Source organism: Haemorhous mexicanus, chromosome 31 (assembly GCF_027477595.1).
Source record: "Haemorhous mexicanus isolate bHaeMex1 chromosome 31, bHaeMex1.pri, whole genome shotgun sequence".
NCBI lineage: Eukaryota > Metazoa > Chordata > Aves > Passeriformes > Fringillidae > Haemorhous > Haemorhous mexicanus.
Window position 1 is genome coordinate 857118 of NC_082371.1, and position 6507 is coordinate 863624.

General features: G+C 60.1%; 1 long non-coding RNA gene across 2 annotated transcripts; it reads right to left on the reverse strand.

Annotated features, from left to right (window-relative positions):
- Positions 1-2000: 2000 nt before the first annotated feature.
- Positions 2001-6089, reverse strand: LOC132340322 (uncharacterized). Of its 2 annotated transcripts, none has more exons than XR_009489840.1 (4): positions 5992-6089; positions 2931-3018; positions 2525-2546; positions 2001-2276 (listed from the first exon to the last, which is right to left on the reverse strand). It is a non-coding gene; the product is annotated as an uncharacterized LOC132340322 (long non-coding RNA). The 2 variants fall into 2 exon arrangements; XR_009489839.1 differs by having other exon boundaries at positions 2525-2549.
- Positions 6090-6507: the final 418 nt, after the last annotated feature.

Below are 6507 nucleotides of genomic sequence, written 5' to 3' on the forward strand. Positions count from 1 at the left end.
CACTTCCCAGAGCTGTGGGGGCCTTACCCTGGACATGCTCGCTCCCTACACATCACGACAGTGGCTTCTGACACCCTGCCATAGTCGGTTCAAACACCCCGTGACAGTCCCGGCACTCGCAGCGCAATGGCAGCTGGGCCCATTCCCAGTGCTCCAGGACCACCACTGCGGTCCCTCCTTTCCACAGATCCCACCGCAGGGTCTCTGCTCCCCCCTGTCCTGAGGTTTCCCCTCTGCTGTTTCACTCCCTCCACGCTCAGGGCTCCCCAGTGGGGTCCCAGTCCCTCCATCCCGGCCCCTCCCATCCGCTGCCTCCTGATCCCTCCGGCCGCAGCCCCCGGCAACCCCGGAGGCTGCTGAGCTCCAGCAGGATGAGATGTTCCTCGGGCCGCACCGGCTGAGCGGGGCCTGGCTCCCTCACGCCGTCCTTGCCTGCAGCACTCGGGCTCCAGCAGGCCCGAGCGGGTCCTTCGGGATATGCTGACCGCTCATGGAGCACTGCCCTTTGTTGGGAATGAGCCTGCGAGCACCCGAATCATCCCCAAGGGGATGGGGGAGGCTGGGACCTCCTGTGAGGCTGTGCCCGAGCCCTGCGGGGTTAGGGAGTCCGATGGGTATCACTGCTCTGTCCCAAAATCTGGGGGCAGCAGGAATGGCAAGCGGTGCCCCAACATGGCCCGGCCCCATTGGCCTCACTTGAGTACCCTGAGGAAATCCCAGCACCCTACTCCACCTGCATGGCCAGGTGCTGTTCACGTGGGCCACCTGCTCCAGCCACTCCTGCCTCAGCCCCAGGATCCCAAAATCCCCAGGAGAGGATGCAGAGCCATATGTTTGTGCACAGGGATGCTTTAGGAATGCAGCTGAACTTTAGGAACCCCAGCCTAATTACAACACCTCCTTAAGGGTCTGCCTCTCCCAGAGCAGAACAGGGGCATTGGCCCAAACAAATCCAATTTTGCCCTCCCAAGGCACTGTTGCTCACAGCCCGGGCTCTCCCTGTGCTCCAGCTGCAGCTGCAGAGCCCTCAGGGCTGTGGCTGCTCTCCTCCTCTGCTCTCCTCCTCCTCCTCCCCCAGGGCTGCAGTGTCAGAACCAGCAGTGGCCAAGGAAGAGCAGGAACTCCAAAGGTGCTCTGGAGCCCCCTGAGGAGCCCTGGCAGAGTCACCACCGAGCAGCAGCTTTCCTCTAAATCCCAGGGCAATTCAACATTCCCAAAGCTGCTGTGCCAGGGCTGAAGGAGGAAAAGGAAGTGAAAGGCTGAGGGTTTGCAGGAATTGTGGCCTAAAGCCAACTGAGGGTCTGTTGTGGGTCCGAGACCTGCCTGGGTCGCGTGCTGCCTTCCTTCTACTCACGATCATGGAGTGGTCACGGGTGTTGGGCAGGGCGTGTGCCTGGCACCAGGACACTGCTATGCTGCCAGCAGTGCTGCCTTTGAGGCTTCTGCCTGCTGCTGGTGGTGGTGCCGGGACCGATTGGTGCCCGTGAATTTGCAAAAGGAGCGATTTCCCCCCCTGCCTCCCGTGTGAGGCCGCCACGGCCCCTGAGGGGATGGAGCTTGACCGGGGCGCCCCCTGCTGGCCGGGAGTGCTCCCTGCAGTGCCCCCTGCTGGCCGCGGTTATCACTGCCAGAAAAACGAACAGCGCTGGGTGGGAGGGAAAGTTCTGGATTTGTGTTGTTGGTTCTGTTCTGGTTTACAAATTTCCCAGTTAAAAGTTGTTATTCCTTTTCCTACACTTTTGCCTCGAAGCCCCATTTTTTTTGAAATTAAATAAAGTTTTAGAGATGGGTCTTCTTTCCATTCCAGGAATGTTTCCACATTCCTTGGCAGATATTTCTCAGATATTTGGCCATTAGAGCAAGGAAGGTCCAGGGCCCTGGCAGGTTCCTTTGGTGGAGAAAACCTGCTGTGGGAATCATCTGGTATTTGCCTCTATTTTGGGGGCTTTCCCAGGAAATAATTTCTTTTGTGACCCTTTGGACAGTGAACCATGTTGCTGTTGCTGTTGGTTTTATTCTCTCTCGTTGCTGTTTCAGAAAATTGTTCTTCTCTCAGCCCTTTGGGATCTTTGTGCCCCCACAGGGAGGGAGAGGGGCAGTTTTTAGTGGCAGCATGAGTGGGTGCCCATGGGTGGGGACCCCCAGTGCCCCCAGTTCCCCCCAGTGTCACAGCACATTCCCGTAGATGTCACTGGGTTCCCGCGGTCGCCCCTGGTGTCCCCGCAGCTCCACGTAGGTCATCTGGGGATCCTGGAGGGTGGTGGCACGGGGGGACACTGCGAAAGACACGGGCTGTGAGATCTGGGTGGGGTGACACTTGTGGGTGACGTGTCCCTCTGCATGTGTCCCCACCATACTCATCCCCTGCTCTCTTGGGGACCATGACATGGGTGTACAGCACCTTTCCCTCCTCTGAGGGGGCCAGGGGATCCGGGGGGGCCCTGGGAGAATAAAAGGGATGTGGTGGAGGGAATAGGAAGACTTGGGGTAAAAGGGGAGAGTGTGGTTTGAGCCCCCCACTCACCTTTCCTGATGGTTCCTGGCAGCTGCTGGGAAAAGAGGGGAGGAGTGACTGTGGAGTCCCAGGGCCCTGACCCCTCTAAGGATTCCTGAACCTCCACAGGACCCTCAATTTCCCCTCAGGATTCCCCAAGCATCCCTGAAGCCCCCCAGAATTCATGAACCTCCCCAGTGCCCCCAACCAACTCAGCCTCAAGAACCCAAAGCCCAATAGGGGAAGAGACCCCCCCAGAGTCCCCCAGGGCCCCTGAAAGAACCCCCAAACATCCGTGCAGGACTCTCCAGCACCTCCCAAAAACCTACAGCACCCCCAACCAAGGTCACAATTTTGGGGCTGTGGGTGCTGCCCTATCGCTCCCCAACTCTGGGGCCTCTACAGCTCCCTGGGACCCCTGTCCCCGCATTGTCACCCATCCACACGGTGCCACTGGTGCCAGGCCACAATCACAGCCACAAGCAGGAGCAGGAACAGAAGGGCTCCACCGACCCCTGCGGCCACTGCAAGAAAGAGAGAGGGACACATCAGGGTCACCCCGAACCCCAAGGGTCCTGGGCTACCTGGTAACCCCGTGTGACCCCCACCTGTATCCCTGTGTCCCGTGGTGATGCCTCCAGGGCCAGCTCAGGACTGAGTGCCCAGAACACGCGGTGCCCGTCCTGTCCCAGCTGGTTGGTGGCCACGCACTGGTAGGTGCCCGAATGCCCCACTTTGGTGTCCCCAAGCTCCAGGAGGAGACCCTGGGCCACCTCCTGGCCACTGTGCAGCCAGATGAAGGTGACAGGTGCTGAGCCCACCTGCACTGAGCAGTGCAGGGTCACAGGGTCACCTGCATGCAGCTAGTGTGACAAGGCACTAGGGGGTGATGGTGGCATTGGCCACGGGCACTGCGGGGACACAGACAGGGCTGAGGCTACAGGGAGGGGCTGGCAGCTGGTGTGGGGGAGATAGGGACAGGGGGATGGTTGTGGTGGGGGATGTCGGGGATGGGGTCACAACACTAAGGGCTGAGGGGATATGGGACAGAGACAGTGAGACCCAAGAAGTGTGTCAGAGGGATATGGAGGTCCCCAGGCAGGGGACCCAAGGAGCCTGTGGAGGCTCCCCGCGCCCATCCCCACACTTACTGCACACCATGACACGGAGCCAGGCGCTGCTCTTCTGCACAGCCCCCCCCTCAGAGCGCACTTGGCAGCTGTAATTCCCTGAGTGGGAGAGCCCCACGACGAGCACCAGCAGCTCCAGGGACCCCTGCGAGCCCCCCAGCATCCACCCGTCTCAGTAGAACACGTGCAGGAGGGGGGCTCGGAGCCGCAGGAGGCTGGGGGTGCTGAGGCAGCTGAGAGTCAGGGGGGACACCTTGGTGGGCTTTCATCCCAACCTACAGCTGGTAGCAGATTTGCCCCCGAGCTGGCAGCCTGGGCCGGGTAGCTCAGTCCTCTATGGGACAGACTACCCAACCACCCAAACAGGTCTTAGCCGCTGGCATCCTTTAGCAAGAATAAGGATTATCAGCTCTTTTTAGTGATTATCAGCTCTTTTGATTCCAGCTCTTTTGCTTGCTAAAGCGGCCAGGCCAGCCAGCAGGCAGACACAAGAGAGGAGAAGGCTTGTCCTGGCGTTCCACAGCAATGGCTTTATTGGAGGGCCTGTGAAGGGTTCCAGCGACGTCTCTTCTAACTAGAATGGGCTAAACCAGCCCATTATATAAGGTAAGGGGGGATCAGAAATTGTCCAATAGCAGGGGTTAAGGAGAAGTGACCTGTGGGGTTACAGAGAGATAAGCTAGGGTCCCAAAAGGCGGAAGACAGGGGCTTCTTGCTGTTTCACTGTGACTTGGCATTTTCTATCTTTCAGCCTCTGCCCTCCACGGAGCTCTAGCAGACCCTGTGTCCACTACAGGCTCAGGGGAACCCTCCAGCACTGGCACCAGGAAGAGCTCTGGGAAGGAGAGGGGAGGTGAGGACTTTGACTCTGAGTCTGCTGGGAAGTGGCTTTGGAGGTGTCAGGAGTTTGGAATTCCAGCCATTGGGGGGCTTACCCTGCACTGTCACTGTCACTGCTGCTGAATGTGACATAAAGGACATAACCAAGCCCTTCCACTGGTAGTAGTTGCTGTGGTTCAGCTGCAGAGGGGACAGGGACAGCTTGGTACTATTGACAGACCCTGTCAGATTATTCTCATCCCGGTAAAATCACACCCTGGTGACCTAGTTACTCCACAAACCCCAGCAGTGCAGTGTCACCATGTCCCCCTCCAGCAGTGCCCACGCTGGCACCTGCAGCACCACCAGGTCTGTGGGACAGGAGGGTCCTATCTCAGTGAGGGGCTTGAGACAGGTCCGAGAAGGGTCCCCATGGCACTGGGGATATCTGGGTGCACTGGGGTGCACTGGGATGTCCTGGTGTGCAGGGCACAGGCTCTCACCACACGAGGGGTGTGAGGCCACCCACAAAGCAGAGCCACCCTGATCATTTAAGGTCCCCCTTCACCGTCTGAGACTCTCACAGGGGGGCTTTGCCAGCTGCCGTGTCTGTCACACTTGTAGGTGCCAGTGTCAGTGACAGTGACCTGGTCCCTCCTGCTCCCAGGACTGCCTGTCCTTGTACCAGGTGGTGGCACCGGCGGTCCGCAAGCCCTGGCAGGTCAGTGTCACCCGGTCCCAGAGCACCACCATCCAGGGGGGCTCCACCAGGAGCTGGGTGGTCTGGGCACCTGCGGGTGACAGGGGACACCAGCCTGCCAGGCCCAGCAAGGGGCTGGGGACAGCGGGGTGGGGCCATGGCATCCCCCGAGGACTCACCAGCAAGGCCGAGGGTCTGGGCTGGAAGGGAGAAGGGACAGGGCTGGGTGGGGTGGCACCATGGGGACAGAGGCACATGGTGTGGGGGCTGTCCCCAGCTGTCCCCGTGGGGACAGCAGTTCGTGTGGGAAAGTGTGTCTGGGTGGTCTCCAAAAGATTTGGCAAGGCAGGGGCACATGTCTGTGTCACAGCCACCCGTGCACCACATCCATGTGGCACAGACACCTTGGGAAAAGGGACAGCGAGGCCACCCTGGGCTGAATCAGAACATGGGGACACAGTGGACACCCCGGGCACGAGGACACCACTCACACAGCCCATGCTGGCCCAGGTCACCCCCACCACCTCATGATCCCATCCCCATGGCCACATCGTCACTGTTCTTGTTCCCTTCTGTCCCTGCATCCCAGTTCCCTTGTCCCTATGCCCAGAGCTACCTGAGCACAAAGGTGCCAGTCCCCACACTCCTGTCCCCACATCCCCATCCCCAAATTCCTGACCCCTCTTCCTGTCCCCAAAGACACCCTACAACCCCAGTCCCACCAAGGTCCACTGTGGGTAACATGGACTGGTTCTGCTGGCCTTGGGGACCTCAAGGGACCCTGCAGCCCCCTGTGGCCCCTCCCCTCCCCATCTCTGGGGTGTCAGGGCCCTGCCCTGGGCACTCACCCCACAGGAGCAGTGTCACCTTCCCGGCCATCCCGGAGTCCCTAGCCATGTGCACTGGCTGTCACTCGCTGCTGTGTCCACCACTCCCCTGGCTAGGGGCTCTTCGGATGAAGGGGAAGGAAGTGAGGTCACATCTGTCCCCATGTGTAGGTGGCCCTTGGTGGGGGCAGGGTGGCCACAAGGTGGGGAGACATGATGGGATAGTCTGGGGACATGGTGGGGCATGGTGTTGCCAGGAGTGGGGGGCTCAGGGGATGTGGGGAACCAAGAATGGGTGTCCAGGAGAATGAGGGTTCCAGGGAAATTGGTGTCCTCATGCCTGGGGGGATTTGGGGATGGGGGTGCTGTGGGATCATGGTCCTGAGGGATATGGGGGTTCCAGGGTTGGGGGTGCAGGGGGAAAAAGGGGACCCTCAGGAATAGGGGTGCTGGGGGAAGGAGCAGCCCATGGGATGGGATCAAGGCAATGGTGGTGCTGGGCAGTGGCAGTCCTGGGATGGGGGTCCCCAGGGAGGA